Source organism: Buteo buteo, chromosome Z (genome assembly GCF_964188355.1).
Source record: "Buteo buteo chromosome Z, bButBut1.hap1.1, whole genome shotgun sequence".
Classification (NCBI taxonomy): Eukaryota; Metazoa; Chordata; class Aves; order Accipitriformes; family Accipitridae; genus Buteo; species Buteo buteo.
In genome coordinates, this window is record NC_134204.1 from 82,603,615 (window position 1) to 82,614,714 (window position 11,100).

Genomic DNA, 11,100 nt, shown 5'->3' on the forward strand with positions numbered 1-11,100 from the left:
TTTGACCTTGACAGATCCTGAGAGGCTGTAGGAAAACACAAATTCCTCACTTGTATAAGCTGATTACTATTAGTAAAGTCAGCATTTAAGGATCATTTATAATCACATTTGGAGGTGATTCTTATATAGCTATTGGCAGAAACTACTTTTAATTCGGTACTGATGTGCTTAAAATTGAGATGTTGTTGCACTCTAAGGAAAAAAAAATCCACATCAGCTGAGCAGGTATTGGTAATTCATGATAAAGCTAGCATTTTGAAGTGCAAGAAAGACATAGTGCTTCACAGGAGCAATTCTTCAGGAGAGTTCAGATGTTGTGAACTCTGAATAAATAAATTAGTCAGAAAATGGCTTAGAGTAAGCTCAGTTCATCGTTAAAACATAATTCATGCTTTGTGTGAAATTCTATTTCCACTTGAAATTAGGATAGTGTTAACCTTCCTTCCAGAGATTTTGTTTATTTGAGTTGGTTGTACTGTGATAGAATAGAATGCAAGTACAGAGATTTAGAACTTTACAGCTGTTCAACTTTGTAAAAAACCCAACCAACCAAACAAACAAAAAACCCAAAGAAAAAGTATTGACATACTGGCATCCCTTACAGGTTATGTGAAATGTCATTTAACTCCAGAAAGCAGTAGTGAGACAAACCTAAAGGCAATTATGTCTTATGTCTTATTAAGGCAATTATGTACTTACGTCTGAGTTACCAAATACTTCATTGTAGTGGTGTAAATAATGCAAACAGTAAGGCAGTTTTTGCTGTGCTGTGATAACAGAGAATCCTAAAATACATCTCAGATACTCACAAGTCATATGAATTTTTGCCCTGTAAGCATACGTGACTTTTTTCTTGATACCTTTAAGGTCTCCAGAAAGATAGTTCTGTTTCAAAAACTAGTAAAACTGGTTATATAACTCCTTAGTTTTCTGAGTGACTTAGCTTAAATCAGTCTAAACATCCCCCCAAAAGGACATATTGGATTCAGAGTTACTTAACCTCTTTAATTATGATTGATGTATTCCCCTGATATGGAGCACCAATTCTTAGGTGTAATGTAAAATAACTCCATTAATAAACTATTAATAAACTATTTTCATCTCTAGTAATAGACATATATGTGAATGGTAGTCAAGCAGACAGACAAATCTACTGTCTACTCAAATGTTTGAGATATCTTTTAGTTAATTTGATAAGTTAAAAATTAATTCCTCGTCTTATTGTGGTTTAAATGCAGCTATTTAAGTTTATATATATATATATATATATATATATATGCATATTTTTGTTTCAGAAATCATATTATGAACCCTGAAGGAATAATATTGCTGTCAGTTTAGACCCTGATGTGTATTTCCTTCAGCGTGTTAGTATCAGTATATTGTGATGTCTCTCTCTGTTAGTTGTTATTTGCAAGTTACATCAACAGAGATTAGTAAACATAGTATTTTTTATTATTTTTTTCCTCAATTCCCTTTAACATCAGGTGTCTTTTGCTTGTTTGTTTGGGGTTTGGGGTTTGGGTTTTTTTTAGTTAGGGTTTGAGGGTTTTTTTAGGAATGTAATTATGTGTTATGAACTTGTACATTGTAACAACTGGTCAAAATCAATGGTTCTTTTAATTCCTTCCTTTTCTTTTAGGAATGTTTTTACCCACTAGATAATCCCTTTTTTAGTCTCTCTGTTGAATAATCTCTCATTTTAGGATCTAGGATTTGGGGGTATGGGTGGGGATTTTTAAGAAAAGTTTTCACTTCATTTTGGAGAATTTTTGATGCAATAGATCTTGTAGGGACATAAGAACTTCAGAAAAAAATAGCTAAAATATTTTGATGACTTTGATTTGAGTATTACTCCCAAATGTTCTTTGTTACTACTTGGGCAGGCTTTAAAAATCTGACCAAAAAGGTTCCTTCAGAAAATAATTAATGCTGGTGTTTCTGAAAGGGAATGTATAATCTGTTCTATAAAACCTGACAGATATTTATTATAATCAGAATAAGTCTTCCTCACTCTTTAAAAATTCCCAGCAAAATGATAGCTTTGGGAACTTTGTTGTGGGCTTCACACTATGTGGTGTTTTGAAGCTAGAAATGTACTACTAGCTTACATTCAGTAAATTTTTATTTATTTATTTATTTATTTATTTATTTATTTATTTGATTTCTGGATTAGGTAAAATGGATGAATTAAGCAGCTAAATTAATATTTTCTCAAGATGGCAAGTTCTTATTTTCTGTGTTTATTCAGTTGGCAGTCTGTTTCCGCACCAGACTGAAATTTCAAACAGCTGAGGAAATGGACATTTCTGAAAGTACTGGAGGAATAATCATAATGAATTTATTGTTTAGCATGGTAAAGAGTTGTTCCCTCTTTTTTGACTCATTTGTCACATTATGAGGGGAAAGGCTGTGGTGTTCAAAAACTGGTCACATTAACAGATTGGAGGTGGGATAGGGGATTGGTCGATGGTAACTGAGAACAGGTCTTTACTATATGGTAATGGTTATAAAATAAATTATGATCTATGCTGGATGTGTTATTACTGGATTATTCCTTAACATAAGTTAATAAATCTGTAGTCTAGTCAGATATTTCTGGTATATCATGTTTCTTCTTCTGGTGCCCAGGACAAGATGGCCAGCACTTAATATCAAAAAGAAGACAAATAAACTGAACTAAACAAATTTCAAAAAGTTGATTTCATTGTATTCATTGATCTTTGAAAGAGATGTAGAAATAATGTCAAGTGATCTACCTATAAAGAAGGTATGAGAAAAAAAAGGATGTGATTTGAAGGAATATGTTTCAGTTATGTTTTTCAAATTTTATTTGGCCTTGAGATGAATTTTTATTTCTGCTTTAGCATTTACGTAGACAGAAAGTTAATGTGTTCAACTGAAATTACTACTGCTCTATCTCTAAATGGTGATTTTGTGCAGGAACTGGGAACATTTATGTCCTTTCAATTATTGTGGAGTCTCATACTACTTTATAAACACATAGGTTTAGGGTTTATTAGTAATGTCCTTTACTACTTAGAAAGGAATAAGTAAATTTTGCTCCACCTAATCTACAAAACCTCATTCTGCTAGGTAGATATTTATGCCTTGGAAATCACCTTCAATTTTTCCCTCTGCTGAAAAACAGCTACTTGTCAAACACACATGACTATCATACTTTCCAGGATATTTTGCAAATTCTTAAATTTTTAAGCTTTAAAACAAAGGAATGCATCTGAATTTTAAAACAAAGCATAATAATAGAGCAATAAAACTTCCCTGGTCCAATCACCTACACACTTAGTGATTCCAATTCCTCTGCTTTTATACACTTGGATGAGAAAATGCATTTGGAACCATGTAGAAAGTAGACAAAAGAGGTTGTCATGTGCCTCTCTCTGCTTTAAGCTCTTGGGCTTAATGCACGACAGTACCAATTCATAAGAAGAAATCCAAGGCAATAAGCCCTGAAGGAGAAAAATATATCAAAAGCTTTTTCATTTGTGACGTGTATCTCAGGAAATAAGTATTGTGGGAATGTTAACTTCCAGTAATTCTGTCTTATCTGTTTGATACCTGAATGCCTGAATCTAGAGTTTGCTTAAAGTATCACTCAAGCAACTTGTTCTCATCCTTCCGAAGGAAGACAGTGATAATGATTTATATGTATAAACAGATTTTTTTTTAATCAGGATATTCCTAAAGTGTCTTATGAACTGACTTGATAACTGTTCACATTATTCTCCAGGGAAATTCTGTTTTCCTTTACAGCTCATTCATTGAGATACATATTTTTTTTAGAAATATAACACATGAAAAATCTTTGTGTCATTTGCTCCTCGGCTCAGTAGTAAACAATACTAACCTTCTTTAAATATATGGTTAAAGCATTGTAAGAAGCACCAATACACAAGGCTAGTTCTGTCAAAATCTCACAAACTGGAAAGCCATCACGAAAATGCAAGAAATAATGAGGACCCCAGACAAAAATATTAGGGTTTTTCCCCCCAGTCTGTTAAAATTTGCTCACTTTTTTCTTGCACAGCAATTATAAGAGCATAAAAAGGGCTCTTTTCAGAAACCATTCTCAGAATAAAGGAAGATCAGTAATAAGTATAATGTATTCTTCTTTAAAGTTTTTATTGATTTGTAGATCAACAGTCTATAGATCTGAGGAATGTTCTTGTTACCTACCTAAATATTTTAAACCTGAAAAGAATCCTTCACTTGGGAAAATGCAATTTTTTTTCATATCATGCAAAACTGGAGACTTTAAAGCTGAAACTTTCCCCTCTCTTTCTCTTCTGGACATATATGCACATGCATTAATATATTTGGAGGAAATATGGCTGCAGTAGCAGAAAGAGGTTTGCATTATCAAATAGTTACACAATAAGAGAGGATCTGTAGGTAGAAATGGTTGGTGCTGAGGCGCTGCTGACTACCACGTATGTGCTGAGATGGTTTACTTCAGAGTAGCTCCAACTGTTCCTGTGAACTGAATACCCATTAGTGACTGGAAAAGATATTCTAGCACAGTTTCATTCAAAAGGAATTCAAGTTATATGTTCTGAGATCACCCCCTGATATTAACTAAAGCATAGGAAATAGGTATGCTAAAAATCTTGCCCCTGAACCAGCCTAAAATGTTAAAGGCTACATAATCATTAGCTGACATCATCAAAATCAGCAAGTTCATCTTCCTTTTTGAAAAAGTTACAGAATGTTATATTCAGGTAGGTTATTTATACATAGCTATGAAATCTGTCAAAGGAAAAATGCATAAAAAGCTCCTTTCAAATTTTGCTCTTTTCTTTTCTTCCTTTTTTTTTATTCATCTAAGCTAATCTGGAGGTTCATTATTGGAAGCGGGTGACTTTTCAGTTTTGATTGTCTTCCTATATTCTTTCACTGAACCCCAGTAAAAAAAAAATAATAAAAAAATAGTGTTTAAAGATTATGTTTGAGACTGGAATTTTGTAGTGTTCCAGGCAGGTTAAAAGAAGTCAAGTAGATTATTATTTTACAATACAGCAATTATGTTATCACTCCATTAGAATCCACAAACTAAGATATAATGTATAGTAAATACAAGATTCAGAAGAAATTAAAACTCCCAAAGCAGTCATTCTGAGAAGCAATCATGTCATGATTTTGCAAAATACACCCGATTAACAAAAGCAGTGAGAGATTCTAAATAATAGGCAATTGCTATTTGAAAAGCTTTTGCATTTCTTAAAGTGATATAGATTAATATTTGAGTATAAGAAACACATTAAGTTGAGCAGGTTTTGAGAATCTGTCTCTAAATAATGTATAAGTAGCATGGGTGAGTCAAAATGTTAGAAACCTGACCTGCAAAGAAATAAGAAATTTGAGAACAGTAGTTCTGTGAAATCTTTGGAACCAGGAAATTTTTGTATCTTACAGAACTGTGTCTTGTGGGAGAGGTCCAGTATATATGCATGCATATGTAAAAAAAGAATACTAATTGGGGTTAAATTCATGTTGCAGTTCTTCACTCAGTGGAACAAAAAGCTTCTATTTAAAAGAAAACCCAACAACTTTTGTCAAAACATAGAATAGCCATCTGACAATTGTAGTTAAATTTGGCTACACAGTATTTACCTGGAAAACCCTGCCAAGCAAGCTCTGAGGTCCCTGTTTTGCCTCCACGACCTGAATTCTACCTTACAAGTCCTGGAAACTGTGTGATCTATGGGTCTAGGGAAACCTGAATTTTAAGATTTTCCCATTAAAAAGGAGCAAGTTCTTTTGAAAGTCTGCCTTGCATCATTGTAACTGACACCATACCACAAAATATTTTGCTTTTAATGATCATCTTTCACAGAAAATTTCTGTCCTCTTCTGTGACAGGCATGTCATCTATGTAGCAAATTTACTTGTTCTCCTCACTGGTGATTCACTTCTAGAAAAAAATGCATATTAAACTTGACAAATATCTATTTTGTCAATTAAAGATACAGGAGTTTGTCTTCTACCTCTTTATTCTTTCAGTTAAGCATACATTGGGAGTACTCCAACATCAACACAACTCATGATCTTGCCCAAAGATTTCATTTTGATTGAACGTTTATGGGATGTTTCTTAGTGTCTCAAAGACAACAGGTTTTCTTCAAGTTACAACCTGTTTTAAATTGCTGTCTTTGAGCTCTTAACTGGCTCTGACATTTCTGGTAGTGGATAGTACTTGCCAAAGGAAAGATGCAGATGTTTTCTTTTCTGCAGAGTTTAATTTTGCTATATGCTGCACAAAACAAATTCTAATCTTGTTAATATATGTTGCATAAGAAAAATTCTCAGCTTCATGTTATGCCAGTATTTTATCATTGTGTATATAATAGGAAACAGGAAAAAAAAATATCTTTACATTCAAGCACAAGATACAACATGTAAAGGTAATAATTTGGAAAAGCTAGTTTGCACTGTGATCACAGGACGTACTAATAAATTAATGATGGAAGTGTTTATTCTGAAGAAAGCATGTTAAGCAGAGATTACTAACTTCCTTCTCTCCACCAGATAAAAGGAGCAGCTTAACCTTAATTTCAGAGATTTCCGTCACTAGAAAAAGAGTTATTTTCAGAAGCTGATCTTTTCAGAACATGTTCAAACTATAAGTTGCTATGATTCACCGGCTGAAATGAATCGTAGCTGTTTATCCACTTGACTATTAAAGTTATACTAGTGTTTTTCCAACAGGAGAAAGCAGGAAAACATCTTGGTTAAGACAGATCTCAGTCATAACAGGTTTTATCTTGGAAATATCACATTATTAACAGCTAAAGAATAGAAAGCCCCACTTCACTGGCATTCACTCTTTCACTACTACCAGTGTTTTCCTATACTGTCCTTCCTGTGTGAGATAGGTCTTAATTAGTGGGGCACAGACTTCAACAATCTACCATTTCTAATTGGGTTGGGTGATAATGTCACTTTTCTTGCAAACTATTTTGGAATCCATATGAACAGCTCTGTAGTAGAAATAGAAAAATTTTCTTTTTTCTTTTCTTCCAATAGAATATTCTTATTTCCCTTTTTATTAGTACAAATAATTGTAACCATACTATCAGTCGAAAATATAGATGGCTGACTGAAGGTACAAAGAAAATGTGGCTATTAAATACTGTTAGGCATATGAAATACATGTGCAGCTTAGGACTACAGGAGAAAATTCTTTAAAAGTTTTGTCAACAAATTAGAATATATTATTGAGTAGTGCTTGTGTGAGAGTACAGCAATATGCATGTGCTGCTTTACCTTTAATATTTCATCATTTTAAATTCAGATTATTCACTTGAAGGGCAATAACTGATAAATTGGAAGTGTCAGAGGATGTATAAAAATCATAAAGCAAGAAAATAATCAGATGTTGCATGGCATGATGATGGTTACAGAAGATAATCATTCTCAGCTTCATCAATCTCATATAACGATCTTCTTTTAAAGGTCAGACATAGATTGAGGCCTGCACTGAAAATGTATTATTCCAAGGTCAAGGTGGCTACTTGCCAACCGAGGATCTGAACTCAAGTTGTATATGATACATGAAGTTTGGGGTTTAAATTGTTGGACACCATAAAAACATTAAGCAAATTAATGTTCACTGACTCTTCCATGAGCTCATTTAAATTATACCTGGATTAATCTATTTTTTTACAGAGATAAAATGTTAAAACTTTTAAATACTATTTAGTTTGACAGATTTTTATATACTTTTCTCCTTGTCTGGCAAGCCAGATGATGTAGTTTGAGTGTGAAAGCTTTCCGGTATTTCTTTAAGCTCTTTATTCTAGACATACTTATGTTAGACTTCTTAAATAGGGTTTTTTTGGTGAGTTCAAGTGTCTTTTAGGTTCACTTTTTACACCTTCACTTTTGAGCGGAAAAAATTGAGATTTACCAGTCCCCCTTTAGATCAATGTAAGCCATCAATTTACATGAAATTTCACACTTTTCGTTATCATTGTCACTTTAGACAGCTTTGTGAATCTGGAAGCATTGCTTTTTTTCTTTTTTTAATTCTCCAAACACAGTTTTCTTGGAAATACTGCTTTTGTTAAAATCTTCAAACTTAGTTGTATCAATAGATTTTTGTATAGAATTATTTGAAATTAATGCTTGGTTTTAATGTATATTTTCCAGGTTTCTTCTGTGTAGTCTGTTGTCAATAGCACTTTGATGACACCAAATACAAGTCATTATTTCATGTTTATGCAAGACCACCATTAGTTTTGTCTTGCACATAAAATGATGGCGTTCCATTAAACTCTCTTCCATGTCAACATAAGTAAGAAAGTAGCAAAACTTCTGCATTTTCTCCATGAAAAATCATTTTTTGCCTTTTTCCCTAATCTGAATTTAATCTTATTCTCATACAAAGTCTCCATTTAAATCCAAAGTGAAATCTCCCATTCCGGAGGGACAGTAATGCAGATTATGATTTGAATTTCATCAAATGAGACTTATTTACAATGAATTTATAAATCCTAAATTTTCCTGAATTATTTCACTCTCTACATTGACAGCATGAATTCAAGCAGTAAATCTCAATTAGCTCCACCGAAGATGGGTGATTTAACTCAGATTAACATGTAAATCTATTCTACATTTAGTTTATTCTTTTAGTGCAAAACTAAAACTTTTGTCAACAAATAAAAACCTGTGAGAGCCTTGAAACAAAACTTGTTCAAGCTTGTTCATCTAATATTGAATTTTTTCATTTCAAAGACCAATTTAAAGAAGATAATGTCTATGAGAAAAAAAAACAACAAACCAAACAAATAACAAAACCAATCCCAACAAACCCCCAAACTTAATGAACACCTTGCATTTGCACTGAAACCGTAGGGAATCTTGGAGAGGATTCCATGATGAAATTTTCCCTCAAAGGGTAATAGGCTGTCTAGAATGCAGCTATGTTTTCAATAAGATTCTGAAGTGTCAGGGTAAATTACATAAAGAAGAAACAAAATGAACACTAACAATTTGTCAGTGCCCTATCCTATTTATCTAGATGTTCTAAAAGAAAGAAAGGATAAAATTGTTGAATGACAGAATATAGTGTGTAAGCTTTTGTTTAACTACTGGTTACAGGGGTATTCTGAAAAAAACAAAGCTATTTTTCCCACTGATGTGTCTCACAAACCTTATGGAGTTCCTTGAGGTAATCAGTGAGTATCCGAAAAAGGAGAATATCCAGCTAATCCAAATCTACTTAGATTTTTCAAAAGTTCATTCAGCTACACTCTATCAAAACATCTTGAAAAACCTGATCCATCATGGGATAAAAGAGAAAGATTCTCATAGGGATAAACAATATCTGCTTTAAAAAAAGGGAAACAGATTTGAATTTTGAAGTAGATAGGTCAACACTGGAGACCCTTATTAATAAGAGATAGTACTTAGCTGTTCTACCTAGTCATGTCAATACTCAAGACTTTTATGAACAAGTAAAATGTTGGGTTCAGTAAAAGAAAAAGCCAACTGCAGAGAGTTTCAGAAGGTCTTTGGTACTGAATAACTGACAAATAAAATGACAGATTAAATAAAATACAGATAAATGTAAAATGCTAGAAGTGTGAAAATCTCAGTTCAGTAGAGTCAAATCAGTGATAAAGCTAAAAGAATGATAGGCATTATGAAGAAATAACAGAGAAAAAAACAGAACATACTCTTGTACAATGCATTTTGAACATTCAGCAAAACCCTCACTGACTGCACAATTACACGGTATTAGAGATTATAGACACATTATTCAGAAAGCAACAAACTGCTTTGTGGAAGAAAAAAACAGGAATGGAGATACTGATGATAAAGGACCTCTGGAGGGCAGTTAGTTAAGCCTCCCATTCAAACCAAGGACTATTGCTAAGTTTACATCAGTGGTTGTCTATCTAAGTCTTGAAAAGCTCCAAGGATGGACATTTCACAATCTCTCCAGCTAAGCTCTTATATTAGTGCACTACCGTCATACCTAAAGGCTTTTATGTTGTCCTTTTTGAATCTCCTAAAGTACAATTTGTGGTTACTGCCCCTTGTTTTATCAGCTGGCATGACTCAAAAAAGTGTATCTTCATAGTATTTATAACTTCCCCATATCTAGTTATAGATTGCTAGCAGTGTCAGTTTGCACTCTCCCAGAATAAACAAGCTGTTTAACAGCTCCTTTAACTTCTCATAGGACATATGCTCTTGCCCTAACAGTCCTGGTAACCCACTACTGGATGAATCCAACATTGTTCTGAAAATGGTATACCAAAAACTGAACAGAATGTTCTAGTTATGGCCCTATGATCTAGTGCTGATCAGAGGTAGAGAATAAGGTCCCCTGACCTGTTGGCTATGCAGTTTTCTTTACTCAACATGAGAGCATGCTTTTCACTCTTTTTCAACCTGATGCCCACCCAGCCTCCTAGTCCTTTTGGTCAGAGCTGCCACCCAACCAGTCAGTTCCTGGCCTGTACCTTCCTCTACCCTGCTAATCCCCACCATGACGTTATTCCACCCGGAACACAAAACTTTACACTTCTGTTTGTTGAAATTCATGAGGTTTCTGTAAGACCGGTAGTAGAGTTTTCAAAATTCCTCTGGACTGAACTTCTACCATTTAACACATTTCCACCCCACCCCTCCCTCCTTCCTGGGCTCAGCTCCACTCTCGATTTTCTCCACCTCCTCCCCTCAGCGGTGCAGGGGAGTGGGGAAAGGGGGTCGGGGTCCGTTCATCACACGTTGTCTCTGCCGCTCCCTCCTCCTCGGGAGGAGGAGTCCTCACTCATCCCCTGCTCCACCGTGGGGTCCCTCCCCTGGGCTCCACTCCTTCACTAACTTCCCTGGTGCACGTCCTTTCTGCGGTCTGATCTTCAGGCACAGAGTGCTTCAGCGCAGGCTTTCCCGTGGAGTCATGGCCACCTTCAGGGGCATCCCCCTGCGCCGGCGGGGGCTCCTCTCTCCCCGGGCTGCGGGCGGGCATCTGCTGCCCCGCTCCCCTCCGTGGGCTGGGGGGGGACAGCCTGCCGCCTCACCACGGGCTGCGGGGGCATCCACCTCCTCCGGCGCACCTCCTCCCCTCCC